Genomic DNA, 23832 nt, shown 5'->3' with positions numbered 1-23832 from the left:
TATCGGCTAAAGTGAAAAGAAATACCCTCAGTTTAATTTGTTCAGCACCCATCGTAGGATGGTGAAATATAGTAAGGACTTGGTCAATCCTACGCATGTGCTGATAAGGCTTTTCATGGTCTAATCCATGAAAAACGGGTAACAAATTAAATATATTTGGGGGGATTCGAAAATCCCCCACTAGGTTTGATAGAACGATGCAAGATATAGGGCTATCGTTCAAGGCTTTGTAAAAGTCAGAGAGAGGAGACTCTCTTTCTTCAACCATTACTTCAGGTGGTGTGTGTGGTATATTAGCTAGAGGTGTAGTGAGTGGTATACTAGAAAGGCGTGTTTGTTGACATTGCCGGTTGATTACGTTAGGCGTTTTTCTTCGGCCTGACCTTAATCTCATGCAAGGCTAAGCCAATCTTAATGAAACACAACAACACTCCAAACAATCCTGATATGCTAGTATGAACCTCTAACAGGAGATGCGAGGTGTGGAAGAAAAGAGTACCTGAATGCCTCCTTGCTTCGCTTTTATGAATAACGCCTTGTTTACGCGATGCTCGCTGTGTGTATAACAAGTTACAACACGAAAAACTATGAAAGAAATGGAAGTTTGAAACAAACCGTGGAAATTGGGCAGTTTCAACAGAGGGCTTAATCAGCGCAAAATAGGCCTAGGTAGGTAGCGCAGTGGCACTCAGTCAAATTTGGAGTTCAGGCGGTTGAGCACGGTCGCTTCGAATTTAGTTTTGGTAGGGCGATGTTGCTTCGGGGAAAAACCTCAAGGTCCAAAGCGCCAGCGGGGCTCATGTTTTGTTTTGGCAAGGCGCTGGTGCGGCTTCGGCCAAAAGTGGAGTTCCAGGCGCTTGGGCGTGGGTGGCACTCCAATTTAGCTTGCCCAGGGCGTAGGTCACGCTCCGTGTAATTCTTCGAGGAAAATTTTCGGTGATGAAACGGACAACCACAGTGAAAATCAAACAAGGGTGGGTGGGTTATGGGACTTTGGAAAATTAACAATTCTAAGGAAAACAATACTAAAGGAAACTAAGATGGTAGTGGCGCCATTTGATAACCCGTAAAATTGAATATAATTCTACTCCGAATAAACGATGAAGAATAAACGCAAGTAAAACTAAAACTTTATCGTAACAGTTCTTATCAAAGATTTCTACTCTCGATACTATTGAAGTAGAGTTGGAATAGAAGATTCATTCCACTCCTAGTTCTTTAGCATTCAAGTTTTCTACGACTATCAATCCTACCAAAGTCAATGAGAGTTTTACGAATTATACTACGATACAATTTATACTAACAAGATAATGGGATTCAACTACGAAATACTACGGAATACTAAAGTTTGAATCTAGAATAAGAATTAGGGGGGAATTGAATCCACCTTGAATCCAACTTAATAAACTAGTATAGATTGTTGTAATCCAATTCTTACGTTCTTACGGTAAGAATTGGTCGTTCTAATCCCTAATTATACATGACATCTCTACCAATTCATAACTAGCATGTGAGAAAGTCCAACCCATTCTCATGGCGAATCAACGACCTTCTAGAGTGGAATAGACTCTTACAACGATTCTACACTACACAATTAAGTTTTCATCAAACCCTTCTAATAGAGGTTTAGCCTTGATTTATCAAACTATCATTTCATATGAATTAAAACTAGACATCATAAAAAGATTGGAACTTTGCTTATTTAAACTCAAATGGAAACTACTCATGCAATAATTGATTTAAACTAATAATGACAAATAAGTAAATCTAAGAATTGAAGCTAATAATTAATGAAAAAAAAAATTAGATTATCAAGAACTAAATATTTTATTGATCTAACAACTAAATAACAGTCATTCAATACTGAAATTAAAACAAGAATAACAACTAATTAATTAATTGAAAAACTAGATCTAGAACTAAGCTTTAATGACAACTTTCTTTCCTAACCTAATTGATACCTAAGAGCTAAGTCTTGTGTGTGAAAATGGAGGAGACTAGATCCACATTTTCGTGCATGGGCTGAGGGTCCATGTTTTGGGCTGGAAAATCGAGCCCAAAGCCCAATTTCTGTAGTCCACAGGGCCCTTTTCAACTGGCTTTGACTTCAATAGGCTTTTTGTCTACTTCTGCTCTTCTGATTGGGTCATAGTTTAGACCATTGGAAAGCTCTTTCCGAGTTGGTCGTTTTGACATAAGGTACGCCCAATTCCGAGGCCTGAGTTCAAAGATACGGTCTTCGGAAGTTCTGCTGACTTTTGTGTGTTGTTTCTGCCCGTCTTGGCCTTTAATCACAGAACTTCTTAGCAACCAACCCTTGCTCCTTTATATCGCTAAAGTGGCACATTTCTGCACATAATTGACTTCAATGCCTGAAATACATAAAAGCACGTAATTAGCATTAACTCTTATTTATTATTCGCATAATTGGTCTAAAAGTATTATTGTTAAGAGGTTAAAACTACAGTTTTGGGCTCTTATCATGCTCTATGGACCATCAAAGCCTAAATTATAATACCAAGGCGGCAGGTGCGAAATGAAAATTACACATTTTTCCAGGAAAATTAAAAACTAGATGGTGCAGTCTTTCCTTCGTCTCTTTGTCACCGCTTTATGGGGCTATCTCTTTGAAAAACTTAAATGATGACAGCGAATTTCAAGTAAATGGCCAACGCCTTAAACATTATCATGAGTTGCACTCTCCAGATGTCGAAGAGACTCTTCTCAAAGATCCAATCTACATAGGCTAAAAGATTCTTTGGGTACTTTCCTTCCATGTGTGTGTGTAAGGGGGAAGTACGCCATTAGAATGCCGGGCCCTCTTCTATTTTATTCTCTCAAATCTTCTAGAGTGTGTGGTTGCAAGTGCCGGAACCTTAGTCCACAAAAACTCTACTTCATAACTGAGTATAAATGTGACAGTAGGAATGAAAAGATAAATATGATAGTATACTCAGTTATGAAGTAAAGTTTTTGTGGACTAAGGTTACGACGCTTGCAACCACACACTCTAGAAGATTTGAGAGAAGAAAATAGAAGAGAGCCCGTTATTCTAATGGCGCTTCCTGCCCTTACACACATGGAAGGAAGTACCCCCGCAGTGAATCTTTTAGTCTCAGATGAGATGGATCTTTGAGAAGAGTCTCTTCGACATCTGGAGAGCGCAACTCATGATAATGTTTAAGGCGTGGCCATTTACTTGAAATTCACTGTCATCATTTAAGTTTTTCAAAGAGATAGCCCCACAAAGGGTGACAGCAGAGACAGTGAAAAGACCAGACCATCTAGTTTTTAATTTTCCTGGAAAAATGTGTAATCTCGAGTTGTACAACAAAACTTTTTAATCAATTTTGAAATTTTTTCTTAATATGTGATTGTCATGTACTCTTTTCATGTTGGCTTTATAGAATTTTGAGAGATCATAGGCATCACTCCGAATTTCCTCAAACTCATTTAACTGCAATTTTTGTTTCGCGCCTGCCGCCTTGGTATTATAATTTAGGCTTTTGATGGCCCATAGAGCATGATAAGAGCCCAAAACTGTAGTTTTAATCCCTTAACAATAATACTTTTAGACCAATTATGCGAGTAATAAATAAGAGTTAATGCTAATTACGTGCTTTTATGTATTTTAGGCATTGAAGTCAATTATGTGCAGAAATGTGCCACTTTGGCGATATAAAGGAGCAAGGGTTGGTTGCTAAGAAGTTCTGTGATTAAAGGCCAAGACGGGTAGAAACAACACACAAAAGTCAGTAGAACTTCCGAAGACCGTATCTTTAGACTTAGACCTCGGAATTTAGCGTACCTTATGTCAAAACGACCAACTCAGAAAGAGCTTTCCAATGGTTCAAACCTTGACCCAATCAGAAGAGCAGAAGTGGATGAAAAGCCTATTGAAGTCAAAGCCAGTTGAAAAGGGCCCTGTGGACTGAAGAAATTTGGCTTTGGGCTCGATTTTCTAGCCCAAAACATGGACCCTCTGCCCATGCACGAAAATGTGGATCTGGTCTCCTCCATTTCCACACACAAGACTTAGCTCTTAGGTATCAATTAGGTTAGGATAGAAAGTAGCCATTAAAGCTTAGTTATAGATCTAGTTTTTCAATTAATTAATTAGTTGTTACTCTTGTTTTAATTTAAGTATTGAATTATTGTTATTAATAAAATATTTAGTTCTTGATAATCTAATTTCATTTTCTATTAATTATTAGCTTCAATTCTTAGATTTACTTATTTGTCATTATTTGTTTAAATCAATTATTGTATGAGTAGTTTTCATTTGAGTTTAAATAAGCAAAGTTCCAATCTTTTTATGATGTCTAGTTTTAATTCATATGGAAATGATAGTTTGATGAATCAAGGCTAAACCTCCATTAGAGGGGTTTGATAAAAACTTGATTGTGTAGTGTAGAATTGTTGTAAGAGTCTATTCCACTCTAGAAGGTCGTTGATTCGCCATGAGAATGGGATGGACTTTCTCACATGCTAGTATGAATTGGTAGAGATACCATATATAATTAGGGATTAGAACGACCAATTCTTACCGTAAGAACGTAAGAATTGGATTACAACAATCTATGCTAGTTTATTAAGTTGGATTCAAGGTGGATTCAATTCCCCCATAATTCTTATTCTAGATTCAAACTTTAGTATTCCGTAGCATTTCATAGTTGAATCCCATTATCTTGTTAGTATAAATTGCATTGTAGTATAATTCGTAAAACTATCATTGACTTTGGTAGGATTGATAGTCGTAGAAAACTTGAATGCTAAAGAGCTAGAAGTGGAACGAATCTTCTATTCCAACTCTACTTCAATAGTATCGAGAGTAGAAATCTTTGATAAGAACTGTTACGATAAAGTTTTAGTTTTACTTGCGTTTATTCTTCATCGTTTATTCGGAGTAGAATTATATTCAATTTTACGGGTTATCAAATGGCGCCGCTGCCATCTTAGTTTTCTTTAGTATTATTTTCCTTAGAATTGTTAATTTTCCAAACTCCCATAACCTACCCACCCTTATTTGATTCTCACTGTGGTTGTCTGTTTCAGCACCAAAAATTTTCCTTGAAAAATTACATGGAGCGTGACCAACGCCCTAGGCAAGCTAAATTGGAGCGTCACCCGCTCCCAAGCGCCTGGAACTCCACTTTTTGGCTGAGCACGACCCGCGCCTTGCCAAGGCAAAACACGAGCGCCCCCTGCGTTGAAGCGCCTGGACCTTGAGGTTTTCCTTGAGCGCGACCCGCGCCTTACCAAGGCTAACTTCGAGCCTTGGTAGAACTGAGTATAAATGTGACAGTATAAATGTGACATTTTCCTAGTATAAATGTGACTAGGGCTGGCAATGGGTCGGGTAAGAACCAATACCCGATCCGGTCCGAACCAATAAAAGCGGGTCTCGGACAGATAATTATCATATTGGACCGGTTCTGGGTCTTGAAAATCAGAACTAGACTCTTATTGGATTGGTTCTGGATTAAGTATGTACCGAACCGTTATTGGCCTAATCCAATTAAAATTATTAGTCTTATTCTTCCTAATTTTCCTCCACCATATATTTCTATTACCTTATACAACATTGAAATATTTAAAGTTCTAAAATAAGATATGCAAAATATATATGTAATATTACGATATTTTTTTACATAATAAAAAGATGGTTTCTATCTAAAGAAAAATCCTCTTTTACAAATTTGGATTTCAAATCATTCATTATGCCTTTTTGATTTGTGTACTTTGTTTTTGTGTTTAGCAAAAAAAAATTATTTAATATTTATATAATGAAAATTAGGATCCAATTATTAAAAACTCGGTTCACCGGGTTGAAATTGAGATTATTGGTTCGGAACGGATCGGATCCGGAATAAAAAAAAAGTTTTCGGTTCGGTTCTAGTTCTCTAACTCAAATATCCATTCGGGTCGAGTCCGGTTCTGGGTCTGTATTGTTGAAAAGCGGATCGATTTTGGATTTGCCTATATCTGGATCGATCCAACCCATTGCCAGCCCTAAATGTGACTAATAAATGCGACAGTAGAACAATGATAAACATTGTTATCACGAATACTTTGACAGCCCATTCACGTTGCTCCTTTGGACCCCCTTTTCCAATTGTTCGATTGGATTCATTGTTTTGAATGAAAAGATAATATGTGAAGATTAAGTTGTGGAGAGTGAGAGAATGGGATGAGTGAAAGTGGATGAGGAGAGGTGGATTTTATAATGGAAAATCTGACCGTTGGGTATCAGATCGTAAACGTCATTTGGGTCGGGTTCTAATTTTTGGCCCAAGCCGAAATGAATTTCGGAAATTCCCTTTATGTTCCGAAATGTCCCGAAATTTCAAAATGCGGAATTTTGATTCGTCTTTACTCCAAATTGAATGAATGAGATGTCAAAACGATCGGCATTAAAAATGTCATCCAATAGAATATGGCAGAGGCACATTCAAACATTTTTATTTTTTTTTGGGGGGTTGAATCTTGTAAAACATAACGCAACCCCCATTTTTTTTTAAGAAGTTTTTATTTATTTACAAGATTTATATACAAATGTACAAGTCGAGAGGAAAGTGTCAACAACACCGGTAGTCCAGAAAAAAAAAACACCACAAACAGCTAAATCAGGCAACTTTCATGTCGGCTCTGGGGCGAACCCAATCCGGCTAGATTGTGGCTTAACCTTTATGTTTTGGGGGCCTAAGGTTCAGGACGGTACCATCCCTGACCAATGTGCAATGGTCTAATAATAATATTACCCTTAATACATATGGTATAGCCTCAAACTGCCCCGAAATACAGTCACATAGAAAACTGTGGTTTGGTGTTTCACGTGGGAAAAAATGAGATTTCTCTCAAATGGAGAAGAAAACAAAACAAGGGGGGATGCACTATATTGATTGCCTTGACTCTTGTTCCATTTAAATTCCAAGTCTTTATCTTTTGAAGGGAGTTTTAGTTTTTTTAGAGAAAAAACTTGAAACATTGTTAATGGTGGAAACACTTTCTAGTTTCTAATACAATTTCTTTTTTTACTTAGGTAATCAGTTTGTTTTACATTATTTTGTTTCTTTCTATCTCTTGTTACTTTCTATCTTGTAACTTGAAATCAATCCAAGGATCATGAGCTGAAATCCTCCAAGGTGGAAGATTAATGAAGCTCATGAGAGGATTCGTTAAAATTTCTTAGAAATAGGATTCACTACCTAGACTTAAAGGCACATATAGCACACTACCCCAAAATGGTAGTGTCCAGCCAAACTTGAAACCTGGAAATTTAGAAGGACTCGCGTGTGCCTCCCTTTTTATGCCTGGGCTAGCCGCGCGCGCGAGTTATATCTAATCTCTTATTTTCATAGTTAACAGGATTATGTTGTATGAGTCCAGGAGTTGAGATGGGATTTCAGAGATGAAACCCCAGTTCAATTTCTTATGCTAGGGAAATAGATTTAGAGATGAGTCCATTTCACTAGGGATCGACGATTAAGCTGGTTCGGGTTTGATAATGAACCCTAAACAGCTTAGAGAAGGTAGTAATCCGACTTTAAGAGAAGTTTATAAGACCTCGCATGAGTGGAATGATCTTCCACCTTTTCTTTCTCTTTGAATATCTTAGGAAAATCTTCGATTTTTATTGTCATTTGTTGTATTTTGCATGTTTAAGCGTCCGTTAGGATTTAAATAACAAAACTAAACTTAGCTAGTAATCCAAATAAATCTTACTCACTAGTTTCCCTACTTAGAGTATAAGAAAGATGTAAGTGGTCATAGAATTTAGGTTGGTTCGAATCCTTACTCAACTAAATGCAAGAAGACGTGAGTAAGGACTTGAGTCTACTCTGAACGAAATAAAGATTTCATATCTTTATACCAAAAAGTGATATATATCAACTGTATCATGCTGTCTCTAACCTATTTTGGGTTCATAGACAAACCTAAAACGGATTAAAGCATCGATCCCTAACAATATGCATCTATCTTTAAACGTTAATAATAAATCATACATTTGTGATCTTAGTTTTTTTTTTCTCTCATCCTTGCTTGAGGACAAGCAAGATGCTATTTGGGGGTGGTGATCAGCTCTCAAATGTGCGTTTTATTACTCTTATATTAATGCATTACAACCTTTCTTACGCTTAACGAAAAGACAACTCATAGCTTTTATTACCCTTTTCAGGTTATAGAGATATTTAGACCACTTATCATAAAAGTTATATCTTAGTACCAAAATAAGCCTTAATCATGCTTATTATGAAGACCAGAAACTGCTAGAAAAAAGTGTCAAAAAATTAAAAGTCAACTGTTAAAGTCAAAGGTCAAAGGTCAATGACTCATAACCAAGGAGCTGAAAGTCAAATCCTTAACTCCAAAGACCAAAGAAGGATGTCCTTAACTTAAAATTTGGCATTCTCCAAAATCTATCTTGGTGAAGAAGAAATCAAAAAGCAAAAGTGAAGTGCGAGGTGTCTCAAGATCAATAGAGAAGGGCAAATTAGTAAAAAGCAAAAATAGGGGTATATAAACTAAAAGCAAGGGAGAGAGAAGACATCCATTGTGTTAGGGTCCAAACCATTTGGTTTGTAGGATTTAATTTCTAGCTAGTCTTTTATTTTTCAACTCATTTACTTTATTGTTCTTCATTGTTTTTATTTCATGTTTGTTGTTTTGCTTATTTCAGTCAATCAATCACTCTTATTTTGTTGCTATTTGTTTCAATATTTCATTTCAATCAATTCCTTCCAATGTTTTGTGTTATTTCAATCTTCAACAACTTGGTTTTCAATGTTTTTCATTCACAAACTAAGCTAAACAAGTTCTATACTAGAGTTTACCTTCTTCCTTCAACTCCCATCACTTAAACTCTAAACAATCTAGGATGAACCTCACTTTCATACTCTTTTGAAGGACTCCCACACAAACTACAAAACTTCAGTGAGCTATGATTCATAAAACTTGCCTCACACACTTGAACTTCCTAAGGCAATGAAAATTTAATCTCTTGGTAAGTTTAGAACTTAAACCAAGTGTTCATCCATACAATCCATTAAAACTCATATTTCTATTTTTTTCGTTTTTCTTTTTATTCATATATAACTATTACAAACAAGTTCCACTGGTTTATCCTATTTTATTACAAAATCTAGGCTCTTAGATAAACTAATCATCGAAAAACATCTGGATTTGGAAAAAACTGGACTCCGGTGTAGGGCTGGCAATGGGTCGGGTAAGAACCGATACCCAATCCGGTCCGAACCAATAAAAGCGGGTCTGGGACAGATAGGTATCATATTAGACCGGTTCTGGGTCTTGAAAATCAGAACCGGACTCTTATTGGATTGGTTCTGGATTAAGTATGTACCAAACCGTTATGGGACTAATCCAATTAAAATTATTAGTCTTATTCTTCCTAATTTTCCTCCACCATATATTTCTATTACCTTATACAACATTGAAATATTTAAAGTTCTAAAATAAGATATGCAAAATATATATGTAATATTACGATATTTTTTTACATAATAAAAAGATGGTTTCTATCTAAAGAAAAATCCTCTTTTACAAATTTGGATTTCAAATCATTCATTATGCCTTTTTGATTTGTGTACCTTGTTTTTGTGTTTTGCAAAAAAAAATTATTTAATATTTATATAACGAAAATTAGGATCCAATTATTAAAAACTCGGTTCACCGGGTTGAAATTGAGCTTATTGGTTCGGAACGGATGCCGGAATCAAAAAAAAAGTTTTTGGTTCGGTTCTAGTTCTCTAACTCAAATATCCGTTCGGGTCAGGTCCAGTTCTGGGTCTGTATTGTTGAAAAACGGATCGGTTTTGGATTTGCCTATATCTGGACCGATCCAACCCATTGCCAGCCCTACTCCGGTGTGCTGAGGTGGTTGGGCGGTCGCACACAAAGCCTATCACAGATGCGCACGCGGTCTCCTGCTGGCTCCGGCCAAGTTGAGTCATCTTCTGGCAAGAACTTCAACTTCTCTCCATCTTTTGATTGTTGAACCTGGTATTTCGAAAAAGCAAGTCAGTAGAGAAAAATAATGAAATAAAACAACGAAAATGAAAAAGCAAGAAGTGAAAAGATGAGAAGGATGCTTCCCTTCTTAGATGCTCAACCAAGCATTCTTGCTCCTTCAATCCATGATGGAGATGCCATTTGGTGTTTTTCTAGTGGTAATATGGTCTTCAAAAGAGTATGAAGTGAGGTTCACCATAGATTGTTTGGGCTTGAATGATGGGAGTTGAAGAAAGGAAAGTGGAGTTCTTAGTTTAGGACAAGTTGGTTTCTAATCTATGAAAAACATTGAAGTAAAGTTGTAAATGATTGAATGATAAAATATTGAAAGAAATGATTGAAATGAAATATTGCAATGAAGAACAACAAAAAGTAGATTGATTGATTGATTGAAAATGTAAAAACAATAACAAGATTGAATTGAAAAACAAGAAAGTAAATGACTTAAATGAAAAACTAGACAAGAAAATAAATCCTACAAACCAAATGGTTTGGATTCTAAATGTAATGGATACCTTCTATTTTCCTAAATTTTAGATTATATACCCATACTTTATGCCTTTTACTGATTTGTCCTTCTCTATTATAAATGAGACACCTCACATTTCACTTTATGTTTTTGCTTTTCCTTTTGCTTTTTGGTTTCTTCTTCATCAAGATAGGTTTTGGAGAAAGCCATCTTTTGAGTTAAGGACATCCATCTTTGGTATTCAGAGTTGAGAACTTAACTTTCAGCTTCTTGGTTATGAGTCCTTGACCTTTGACCTTTGACTTTGACTTTTTCAGCACTTTTTCATGGCAGCTTCAGATCTTCATAATAAGCTTAATTAATGCTCCTTTTTGTGCTAATACGCAGCTTTCATGATAAGTGGTCTGAATTTTCTTTAACCTAAAAAAGGTAATAAAAGCTATGAGTTGTCTTTTCGTTATATGTAATAAAGGTTGTAATGCAGTAATGTAAGGGTAATAAAATGCACATTTGGGAGCTGATCAGGAAGCATCACTCTCACATTTTCACTTATTGTTTTTTAATTTTTGTTGATTTATTTCGTGATTTTCAATTACTGACTTACTTTATTGCAAATCTAGGTTCGACATTCAACAGACGGAAAGGAGCTGAAGTTGCTAATGGAAGCCGGTCAAACTTCATCGGAATCAGACGGGCGACCGCGCTTGCGACTGCCCAACCACCTCAGCACACCAGTTCCCCAGTTTTTTCATACTTCAGTTGTTTTGTAATGTTTGGTTGATCTGGAACCCCGGATTTTGTAATAGGGTAGCATAAATCAGTGGACCTTGTTTGTGATAGATAGAGATAAAGAAAAAAAACCGGAAACAAATAGAAAAAATTAGTTTTTGATTGATTATGTGGATGAACATGAGTGAACATTTTGTTGAAGTTCTAAGTTTACCAAGAGATTAAAGTTTTCATTGCCTTGGGAAGTTCAAGTGTGCGAGGCGAGTCGTGAATCATATGTTCGCGCACTTTGAATCAACTTGGTAATCAACACTCTAACTACGTTTAGCTCTAGTTAATCTATCTAAACTATTTAATCTATTAGATTAGTTTTAGTGTTAGTTTACTTTTATGTTTTGGGCCCTTGAAGCCAAAGTTGTTTAATTATTAAAAACCTAGATTGTGGGCTTTTTTAGTGGACCTTTTTTGGAACATAAAACAGGGAACGCTTGAACTGTTGCGCTTGATTCTCAGATCACGTGCCAACCAACATCATCTTCTCCTCAAGCAACGTGTAAGCACGGCTTGAAAGGTGAATTCTAAACCTCTTCGAAACCCATGTAAGAGGATACCTTGTGTGTTCAAGCATGCTTATGTGATTGTTTGAAATTTAATTTTTGCACTGCAATTTTAATTCACACATAAGGCTAAATCCAAGCCATATAACAACCATTGGGAAGTCATTACCCAATGTAGATAAATCGGACGTTGTTTGATTCTTGAAGCCCTAGACCAAACAAATAAATTAAAATCAATCAACTAGAGCCTCAAGTAGTCACGCTCCTCCAGAAAAGGATAAAAATATAGCCAAAAGGATTTAGAGTAATCAGTTACCAGATTCCGGTGGACCAACTACCTTCCTCACTGCCCTCCCCCATATTCATCGTGAGTAAGATTCTTTCTAGCATACCACTTGGTGAAGTGATTGCTTACTCTTCTGAGCCATGTAGTAAAGCCATCCTAGTCTCGCACCCAGTTGTTCCTCCGAACAGGGCATAGTAATTTATAGACCAGCAAAGTTTTTCAAAACTCCAACTTGCAAAAAACGAATTTCGATTGCTTGATCATACCTTGCATCGTTTGCGCATTTTAGGATAGTTTTATTTTCTTGCTAAAAGTGCATGATACTATGTCCAGGCACTACAAGGTTTAGCGAGAATAAAACTTACTCACGTAGGAGAGCACGTCATCTGAGACAATTTCCAATTTCTCGTCCTCCACCTAGTAAGATGGCCAATGAAGTGGTGCAAGCTGAAGAGCCTCTCTCCAACTTATACACACCGTTGCAAGATAGACCTCCATCTTGTATATGACTCACACCACTCATGAGCGATTTTTGCATTCTACCAAACGTGTTTAATCTTCTACCTATCTTTCATGAGTTTGAACACGAGCTACCGTACGAACATCTATGCCGGATACATGAAGTGTATAATACCTTCCACCATCCGGGAGTCACCGATGATCAAGTGAAGCTACGAGTGTTTCCTTTCATTTTAGCTGGTAAGAGTTACACTTGGCTTCTTTCTTAGAAGCCCGATTCTTTCGATACATGGGAAAATGTCGTGTTCTCCTTCATGAAGAAGTACTTTCCGCCGAAGAAAATAGAAGAGATAAGAAGTAAGATGCAGTTCTTCAGACAGAGTTCGAGTGAGACATTTTTTGAAGCATGGGATAGAGTCTCCGACCTACTCCATTTATGTCCTCACCATAAACTAGAAAAATCCACTATTGTCCAATGTTTCTTCAAAGGTCTTCTCCAAGAACACAAAGTAACCCTTGACATCATGAGTAATGGTAATTTTTTGGATAGAGGTGCAACCGAAGCTTTAACCTTTCTTGAAAACCAAGCTGAAAAGATTACCCATTGGGGAGATATAAACAATTCTAGAACAACCCAACCCAATACATGTATTTTTGAGGTGAAATCTGATCCAGAAATCAAAACATTAATTGAAGCCCTCACAAGAAAGATAGATGCCCTCACAACCAAACAAAAAGACCAAACTCCTCATCCTGTCATAAACCTAAATACCTCACCATGCAATTTATATTTAAGCTTAAATCATATAGATGCCACTTGTCCCTTGATCACAAACCTATCATCACTTTAACCAGAAGAAGTATGTGCTTTCAATGCACCAAATGCACCATTGAGACAACATCCAAACTTCGCATGTACTAATATTCCACAAACCCAACCACCTCGAGGTTTCAATAAACAACCAAAGGCATTCAGATAAAGACAAGGTACCTATAACAATCAGAATAAAACATTGGTTTCATCCCATTTTAACCAGAACTACCAAAACTCACCTATCAACAACCAAAGAGACCTAGTTCCAGTTACTACTACACCATAACAGGCTATTTGCAACACGCACCTTTTTTGCTTTGCAACACTTTTTTAGCGTTGGCAAGTTGCCTACGCTATATAACCGTTGCGAATGTTGATAAGTGTTGCTTTAATTCGGAGGAATTTTAAGAATTAATTTCTAACGCTTTCAAATTAGAGCAAACCGTAGGTTAAGCATTAGAAACTTGAAATTTTGGTGAAAGAGAGAAACGAAATAAAATCGCGCTCATTATTTCATCGAAACATAAAACATAACATCGATCTCTTTCTCTCCTCTCCACTCCCTCCTCTTCTCTCACTACTACCGCTCACTGTTGCTACCCTCTCTCTTCCACTCCCTTCTCTTCTCTCGCTACTACCACTCAATAAAACTAGGGGTAAGTCGTACTTCACTCATCTCCCAATTAATTGTTTTTTTTTATTTCTCTGAATTAATTAATTATTTTTCATCTCTCTCAATTAATTGTTTTTCGTTTTCACTGCTTAGTTGGGTTGATACTACTTCGATTTGGATCAGCACCTAACTAACTCATCACTTCCCCTCAATCTCTGTCATCTTTATCAGGTAACCTATCTTTTTTACTCCCTATTGTTAGATTAAAGTTAGTATTTTTAAGTTGATTGGGTTTTTGTTTATTTTATTGATTTATATGTAGATGTTGGGTTTTAAGCTGATAATTGAAGATGCTACTCTTTTTTTTTTTTTTTTTTTTATGAAAATAAGGTTTTTAAGTGTTTGATTCATGGACTGTTTTTCTACAAATCGATCTTGTAAAAGTTGATGTGTAGTTTTGTGATTGCATTTTGGGAATTTTCTTTCATAGAAATCTAAGTTGCAAAACAATTTGCTGAACAAATTATTTTTTGTTAAGTTTGCCGGCTTTGGATTCCAGTTAGTGTTGAGCTGTCATTTTAATGAGAGTAGCATGGTCCTGATTGCTCAATCCTTCTTTTGTGTTTTTGTTGATTGATTTTTTTTAGGGACCAGGTACTGACGATATTATTATTTGTTCTAACCTTCTCCATTTGAAATCTGTACATGATGCACTCTTTTATATATAATATTTACTTGTGGTCCTTCCTCTGTAATTTCAGCTGTTTTCAAGTCTTTGATTAAATTCCAAAAATATGATTAAAACTTATCTTAGGCATGTGTTGCTGTTTGAAGTGAAATTAATTATGACATCAGTGATTTAATCATCAACCAGTATATTTTGTTTCTCCTTCATAGCCAGCATTACCAGTGTTTCCAAAATAGTTGACTTGCCATGGCCGTGTGTGTCTTACGTCTTTGTTTTGCATGTTTTCATTCGAGGTCCATCATTGGGTCTCATCTGTAGATCATGTTTTCAGATGATACTAAGGCGAAAACCATTTGTAGATTTTAGATTTTAGTGATTGTAGATTTTAGTGGATGATACTAAGGCGAACCCCTGTAGTGGGGGTGGTGGTAATGGTATTAGTGGTAGTGGCATGAAAGAGGAGGATGGACAGGAGGCCGAGCTGGTTTGACATTTGAAATACAACTTTTGAAGCTGTGTTGTTGACTGTGTTTTTCGTGGCTGAATTTGTGTTTTTATTCGTTTTTGTGCTAAAGATTTTTAAAGAAGAAGTATTTGATTTGCTTGAAGTCTTTGCAACAAAGGCAGCTGCATCTGTCAGAAATCCAATACAAATAAGAGAAATAGAAGTTAGAACAAAGGAGGAGATGGCTGCATATCTATCTAGGGGCTCTTTATCTCGTGCTACTGGAAGTACTAACATGAATAACCAATCAAGGTATTAGTCTTATGTTCCCCCTCCCACAATATCCTCCTATTTTTATTTTTAATAAACAGGTCCATATTCCCCACACACCCAGATTTGTTCTATCCATATTTTACTAAACAGTGGTGAAAATGGATGGTTAATTAGATTTTTCGATTCAGCATTTTTTTGTGAATGGATTGATGTTAGTTATTTATATAAACATGAACCTTGGTGCCTTTTGAGTTGAGTGTGTGCTCTCCCTCATTCCTTATTGTTAATATTATTACCAGTCTTCTCTTAGATTATCTTAATTAATTATACTCTATTGTTCCAGAGAATCTAAAGCTGATTGCTGAGTATTTTCAGAGAAGTGAGACTCTTGGTGGTCCTACAAGGGACTGGATGGGCATATATGAAGAATGTGCTACGTAAGTATCTAGTAACTAACATCCTCCAAGTATCTTTACTTCTCCTTTTCATGGAGAATAGTTCTTCGTGGAACTTTTACAAAGTACGGGAGATCCCTGCAAGTTCATTTGGTAAAAAACCAAATTTACAAGAAGAATCAGGGATAACAAACTATGCATCTGAAAAAACAAGGACACTCACATGGCACATCACCAAGACCTAAATATTTTGCAAAAGGAAAAGAGCGTGAAAGCTCAATTAAGGCTAGGAACACTAGTGTGTAGCTACACAATATCACATACTTGAGCAAGAATGAGATTTGTTGTCTAAAATGCTCTCCAAGATCACTTATATGTTTGGCGTGCTGCATTGGAATAAAGTTTATTATTGGAATAAAGCTTTATTATTGAGAGCTGATGTCACTTTACATTAAGGATTTTTAGTTAGTGAATCATGTCTTTTTTTATGTGTCTTTCCAAGGGCGTTCCCCGTTTCACTTGTAATCTATCATTCCATTTGTTAGTCCTGGTTGAGTATTGGATCTTCTACATTTTGGTAAAATATATGGAACCATTCTCTTCATCAGGTAATTGCCTTGGAGTCTGGTTCCATTTCCAGGTGCTACCAGCCATGTGGCTGAAAGCTTTTAAGGTGATTATAAAGTCATTTTTCTCAATAAAGGACCACTCTATGTGTGGACCAAAGGTTTAAGGAGTTATATGGACAACATCTGTCCTTCGTGCCTAGATGGGATTCTATAATATACCAAGATTTACATTGGTTGGCTTAGGAGTTAGGATGCTCAATTTTTTATTTTGTGCATGCAATAATACCTTGATCTCTTTGTACATGTAGATTACCTCAACCTACCTTTGCTTGCTTGAAGTAAAGTCTAAATTTATCATGAAATGAAAATAAATAAATAAAAAAAAACTAAACCAAACTTTTTAGGTAATTGATAATTTTTTTAATTGACAACTTTCATTATACTTTTTTTTTTCTTTTCAGGATTTTGTATCAGGAGATTGATTATGTAAATGAAGGGAAAAATGCTGACAGATTCCGTCGGGATTTTCGCAATGTAAAGTGGGTTCGTGTACCGATATGTAAGTAGTCAATTTATTGGATCTAATAACTCAATAGTGGAAAATTTGTTAAAGGGAATATCACAAAAGGCATCCTTTTTCTGGTGTTTCTCTTGTAGGGGGTCTTTTGGGATTATACTGCCACAATGGTTTTAACCTTGGAGTATGTTCCAGGTTTCTTTCTCAAAACTATATACATGTTTGTTAGTGTTGTTGTGTGCTTGTTGCAACACATGTACAACATGATTATAAAAATTAAGTTTCAATGGTTTTTCCATTGTTTGTGTTGATTTTGAACTTTTTGCTGGCGCTAATAGTATTCCTTATTGGCAAATCTTCTAACAGGCATCAAAATTAACAATTTGGGGATGCAAGGGGATACAACCGTTCTCTCATTTCTTCACGCGTTATTGAAGCTTACTTGATTTAGGTAAATTGGACTTCCTTATTTCAGTAAAATTGAGCCGTTTGTTAGCATATGGTATAATAACAACCTTGAAAGATAAAAACCATTGCAGTTTAGAATATTAATAGTCTAAAGAAGTCATCCATAAGCTTTAATGCTTAACTACTTTTTCTCATGATTACCTTGTTTACCAGGCATGCAATTTTTGTTTATTGACATTTCACATGTGTACTATTTTAGATATTGCGAACTGGATTCTTTCATGCTGATCCACATCCTGGAAATCTTGCTATCGACCTTGATGGGGCACTAATTTACTATGACTTTGGTATGATGTGAGAGATCAAATCATTCACTAAGAAGAGGTTGCTTGACATATTCTATGCCTTGTATGAAAAAGATGCAAAAAAGGTTGGTAGCTCCCCCACCCACACACACACACACACTCGCATTTCTGCGTGTCTTATTCATTTTTCATGGGCAACATTCAATGCGTCTAGTACAACTTCTGAACATGGGTAATACCCACCTATATCTGACAGAAGTAAGGTACAGAACTCAGGATTAAGTCTTACTCATGTGAACCTTCCCTTATTTTTCATGAGTCTCAACAGCTGTCCGCCACTTCCTTTTGTGCTAATGGAAAAAGTTTGGTAGCTTTTCCAAGTACAACATGAAATCGGTTTTGTACTAGGGAAGGAAGTTTAACAATTTTCTGACTGATAAATCATCTCCTACTAGGTGTACAATGTTTCCAATACTAGCTTCATGACCCTTGAGATGGCACTTCTTGAAAGGGAACCACATGTGGAGTATGTGACACCTTTCGTAATCTTTTGCATCATTTGGTTGGAAAATATATATGAAACATAGTAAAGGGGTTATGGAGGAGGTGATTTGTCTATTAAAGGTTGTTGTTCATTTGGTCAAAAGTGCATGAGGAGAACTGGGATATACTGTTTAGCACTTCGTTTATAGATGGGAATATATCTTGAGTTGGCGTGGATGTATCTTAGGGAGGACAGGTAGAAAATATTGGTTATTTATGTACTATTTTTTTCCTCTTTAAGTCATGTGAGTTGCTACTTCCAATTGAAGGGAAACTTCCCAGTAGATATCTATGTGGAGTTTCTCTCAGTTTTGTGACCATTTTCGTTTCCATGGTGTACAGGATGACTCATAACTGGAGAGCTACATCAGCACCATTGGAGTTGATTTTGTAAGCAGTTGTTACTTATGCAGATATTATTATTTTTTTTTCATTTTTTCTTCTGTGAATGTGCATTAACAGTATTGCTTTACTTGTCCTTATGTAGAAAATTCGCAATGTTGAGCAGGATGGCAAGACCATTAAACTTCAGATTGTAACAGCATCTCTAGGTGGTGGTAGCATACTCTTCATATTTGAAGAAAAAGTATGAAGAAACTGGTTGCAAATTTTGACCAACTCTAGGTGGTCGCAAATTTCATTCGCAAATTTGGAATAGGGCTACCTTGCGCGACATTGATACTGTCGCACGACATTACCAATGTCAACCCCAAGTTGGAAAAAAAAACTCACGCGACATTCCCACTGTTGCACCAAATTAAAAGGGTAAAAAAAAAATAACTCGCGCGACATTAGTAGTGGCGTGCGACAGTACTACTGGCGCGTGGTGCTAGTCAAAGTAAAAAAAAAAAAATTGGGGCAACATTCGCAATGGCGCACGACATTACCAATGTTGCTCTGCATCCGCATCCAAATTGCCAAATTTGCGAACAAGCAGGTGATGCGACCGGATTTGCTACCACCTAGAGATGGAATTTTGGCAAATTCCGACGCATTCCTTCAAATTTAAAGGATGCGACCAAATATAAAGCCACCTAGAGATGCTCTAAGTTCTTTTTGTTAACTTTAAAATGTATAATCTTGTGATAATTGCATCGATGGATATAAGACTATTCACATTCAAGGTCTGCATTGATGAAACTACTGTGTTTTGTGCCTTTCTTTATCATGCAGTGGGATACTGCTGGGCAAGAATGCTTCAGAACAATCACCAACAACTATTATCGTGGTGCACATGCCTTTATAGTAAGTGAATCCCGCAGTTTTAACCTTACTTTGGATATTCTTACGCTAGTACTGGCTCATTGTGTTTGTATTTGTTTTCAGGTAGTTTATGACGTTACAGACCAGGAGAGCTTTAACAATGTTAAGCAATGGTTAAATGAAATCGATTGCTATGGTAGTGAGAATGTAAACAAGCTTCTGGTTGGTAACAAGTGTGACGTAACTGATAAAAAAAGTGGTGTCATATGAGACATGCAAGGTAGAACTTGTTATCCCTCACATTTTGTTTTTAATGATTACTATATTTCTTTTTGTTGGAGAACGTTTTCTCCCAATCCCTCTTTATGTTATCTCAATTTGCATTTGTATAATATTAGTATATGGAGAAAAAAGGTCAGCTTTGTTTGACATCTATTCTTATACGTGTTTAGGCTTTTGCTGATGAAATTGGAATTCCATTCATGGAAACCAGTGCCAAAAGTTCTACAAATGTAGAACAAGCTTTTATGGCCATGGCTGCTGAGATCAAGAACCAGGTACTTATTTTCCTTTGCATTTTTATATTTGAGGATGAATGTTTAACTGAAGGGCTAATCTACATTACTCATTCTCGGAGTTTGGGTTTCACTACTAGATACGATGCTTTTGTGGATTTTTCAATAATTTAAAATTATTTTTCTTAGAAAAAAAAATTGATTAACTTTTGAGATCTCCATCCCGGTCATTTCAAGCAAAGTAGATATATGATATTTCCGATGAGACCTGGGAATCTGGGATGTGGTAGACAATAATCATGGCAAATGGTCAACTGCTGTTTTTGTTTACAATTAAATTTGTTGATGCATTTACATGTTTGGAGTACTAATTCAATGTAAATAAATCACATTGCAGTTCTAGTAAGTGTGGTAGTAAGTGTTTAAGTCGACCATGTGTTTCCTCAATGATAAATAATATTGTTATAGCCACATAAATTTGTTTGTAACAATATGTGTCTATGTATATTTATGATTTTGATTGCTTTCCAGAATGGCAAGTCAACCAGGGTTGAACAATGCTAGGCCTCCTACTGTTCAGATCCAAGGAAACTTGTTGGACAGAAGACTAGCTGTTGCTCTTCTTAAAGGAAGTATAAGCAGGAGAATACAGATTTCTGTCTTGACCATTTGCACTGTCATTGGCATGTAATTCTACCCTACTTTATTGGGATGAAAGACCGGTCAAGCCTCACCTTGATTTATGTTCTTTCTTATTATTTCAAATGTTATTGAAATTCAATTTTTTGTAGGTTATTTAATTTTTCAATTTTATGGGTATTCAGTGACACAAAATTGTGGATGCCATTCATTTTTTTGTAGGTTTAGCTAGTCTCGCTACAAAATATGAGAATTTTTTTTTATCAGCAACACATTAGCAACGGTTTATAACTGTTACAAACGAATTTTAAATTAATTAACAATTTTGCAACGGTTAAGAACCGTTGGTAATATTTTTAACAAATTACTAACGCTTATAAAGCGTTGCAAAGGCTTTAAATTTGTGTATGCGCTAGTTATAAAAAGTGTTACAAATCATGACTGCAACGGTTAATAAGTGTTGGAAATTTCTGTTTGCAACAGTTAATAACAGTTGCAAAATTTTGTTTGCAACACTTATTAACCGTTGCAAATATTTCCAACACTTTACCCACGCCATATTTGCAACGCTTAAAAAGCGTTGCAAAAATTATTAGCAACGGTTTTTTGCCGTTGCAAATAGCCTGTTATGGTGTAGTGTACACTATCAACTAGTGTCCAAACAGATAAGCCCACCGAGATCATGCTATCTATCATGCAATAACAAACCCAAATCTTAGCATCCATGCAACAATCTCTGAACTTGCTAGTCCAAAACAAAACCTAAAAAGGTTTGTTCCCAGGACAAGCAGTACCAAATCCTAAACCAACAAGCACAACAATTGAAGCAACAAGTGATGTGAACGAAGCTGGAGCGCTAAAAATTCTTTCATAAGATCCTGTGTACGAGGATTAAATCGTCTTTTCCTTGATGTATTCCTTATCTTTCACCTTCCATTCCATCTTTTCTTAAAAGGAATGCATAAAAAGGTAACCGAACCTCTCCACTTGGAGGGTGTGGTTGTAAGTGTCGGAGCCTTGAGTCCACGTATATCTCGCATATTCTTTGTAAAACATTTTTTACTCGTCGTTTGAGTAAGTGTGAACCTGTGGAGCGAGTATACAATTTTTCTTTTCTTTATTTTACACTCTTTTTTTCAAAATAATTTTCTTTCCTTGTTTTCTGTCTTACATAATTATAAGTTCTTCCTTCAATCTTCACTATTGATGCTTGAGTAGTCTTTCCTCTATAAAGAAGAGATGTGAAACAAAGCAGAGGTGCGATGGTGATTGAGTGGAGGTGTCTTACAGTTGCTTTTATGGTTGTTTTGCATGCTTCGTCTTATATAGGCATGCCAAATCATGGGGTATGATGGTTGGCAATTGTAGCCCTTTTAATTCATTTTTTTTTCTTCCTGTGGGCGATTTCTAGTTGTTTAGAGTTTCGTCTTACAAGCTAGTTGGAATGGCTTTAACTAGGGCTAATTAGAGAGTAGGAGACGAGAGACTAGATTATCTAGAAATAGAGCTGGTCCTTTTCACTAGATTTGCCTACTTGCAAAACAAGAGGTGGAAGATCTAGGGATGCCAAACCATGGGATGGTTCGTAATTTGAGTCACCTAAATTCAAAAATCTTTTCGTTGTATTGGGTGGATCAATTTCCTCTTAGTGATTCTTCTTAATAGTTTTCATTTTTATGTTATTGTTTTAAGTAATTTAGGAACAAAAAAATAATAATAAAAACTAAAATAAATAGTTGCTTTCTCAAATCTTTTAATGCAAGATTCTCGATATTTAATAAAGTTATGTGAATTTTTCAAAAACAAGACGGGCAACAGATTCTACACAGACCAACCCCTAGAAAAACGCAATCTAGGGGATGTTTCAGATCAGTTTTGCTTACTAAGGGTCGCCTATATCACCGAGCTATTCGCACGGGTTAGGACATTCTATGTCTTGTGCAGTAAATCCCCCAACTCACGTAGCTGAAGCTCTATCTGTCTGGATCGAGTTCGCCCCAAAGCAGACACAGAAGTTGCCTAAGATTACCTGTCATGGTTTGTTTTAAAATTAAAGTCAAGTCTCATAACTTTTTGAATACGAGTACCTTAAAACACCTCTCCATAGTTTTCAAAACTAGAGGATATAAACATGAAACTTATACGCTGGAGTACCCAAAATGATACCAGACCAACGTATAATTTTTATATTATTGTCAAAACCTCTATATGGTTAGAGATATCTTTTGCGTGAGAAAACCAACTTAAAAAAAAAAAAAAAAAAAAAAAAAAAAAAGACGAGGCGTCTTCAAACAAGAATTAAACAAATAGAGTAACCCAAAGTGATATCATTCTCGGTTTAATTTTATCTTTTTGCCTCCACCTCTCTATTTGTCTCGAGAATCTAACATTAAAAGACTCAAACTTGTACATATTTTCAAAAAAATCTTCCTTTCTTCTCAAATTTTTTCCCCTTCTCAATCCCCCTTTCTAAAAACTTTCAAAAACTTTCTCAAAATGTCTGTTGTTAAGAACAAAAACCCTCCACCTAGGAAGATGATAAGAGCCCAAAACTGTAGTTTTAACCTATTAATAATATTATATTTAGACCAATTATGTGTATAATAAATAAGAGTTAGTACTGTTTACGTGTTTTTGTGTATTTCAGGTATTAGAGTCAAATATGTGAAGAAATAGGTCACTTTTGCAAGAGAAAGGAGCAAAGGTTGGTTGCTAAGAAGTTCTATGGTTAAAGCCCAAGTTTCAAGGAGAAAATACTTTTTTAAAGCCCGGTCAAAGCTGAAAAGTCAAAGTCAACGCGGGCAGAAATAGAGCATAAAAGTCAACAGAATGTCCGTAGGCCGTATCTTTGGACTCAAACCTCGAAATTGGGCCTACTATATGCCAAAACGACCGGCTTAGAAAGAGATTTCTAATGGTCTAGGCCTTGATTCAATCAGAGGAGTAAAAGTGGATGAAACAGCTATTGCAGTAATTTCCAACAGAGAAACCTTTTTTGGACTTAAGTAATTAGGTTTTGGACTTGATTTAATGGCTCAAAACATGGCTCCAAAGCACATGCATGAAATTGTAAACCTAGTCCTCTCCTATTTAAAGAGGACTAAGGCATAACTCAAAATATATAGTTTTTAGTTTTTAGACTCATTCCCATTAATTAGAACTCTCTTAATTAAATTAGTTTTTTTCTCTCTCTCTCTTTAGTATAACCTAATTATTAGTTCTAAACCCTAGCCTCCATTATTAATAAAACCAAGTTATTGTTATTATCTTTATGATGTCTTACTCTTCTTCTATTAATGATAGTCTAATGAATCTTAGCTAAATCTCCATTAGATGAGTTTGATGAAAACTTGATGTGTTAGTTAGATTTATTGCT

General features: G+C 35.9%; 2 long non-coding RNA genes across 2 annotated transcripts; both read left to right on the top strand.

The window, feature by feature from the left end:
* The first annotated feature begins 14616 nt into the window (after positions 1 to 14616).
* LOC147487501 (uncharacterized) lies at positions 14617 to 16886 on the top strand. The gene is made up of 3 exons (XR_015203195.1): positions 14617 to 15401; positions 15706 to 15799; positions 16788 to 16886. It is a non-coding gene; the product is annotated as an uncharacterized LOC147487501 (long non-coding RNA).
* A 1526-nt stretch (positions 16887 to 18412) lies between these two features.
* On the top strand, positions 18413 to 19559 carry LOC147487500 (uncharacterized). Its single transcript, XR_015201634.1, has 4 exons — positions 18413 to 18489; positions 18587 to 18634; positions 19273 to 19344; positions 19426 to 19559. It is a non-coding gene; the product is annotated as an uncharacterized LOC147487500 (long non-coding RNA).
* The last annotated feature ends 4273 nt before the right edge of the window (positions 19560 to 23832 follow it).

Source organism: Coptis chinensis, chromosome 7 (genome assembly GCF_015680905.1).
Source record: "Coptis chinensis isolate HL-2020 chromosome 7, ASM1568090v1, whole genome shotgun sequence".
Classification (NCBI taxonomy): domain Eukaryota; kingdom Viridiplantae; phylum Streptophyta; class Magnoliopsida; order Ranunculales; family Ranunculaceae; genus Coptis; species Coptis chinensis.
This window is presented reverse-complemented; position numbering and strand designations above follow the sequence as displayed.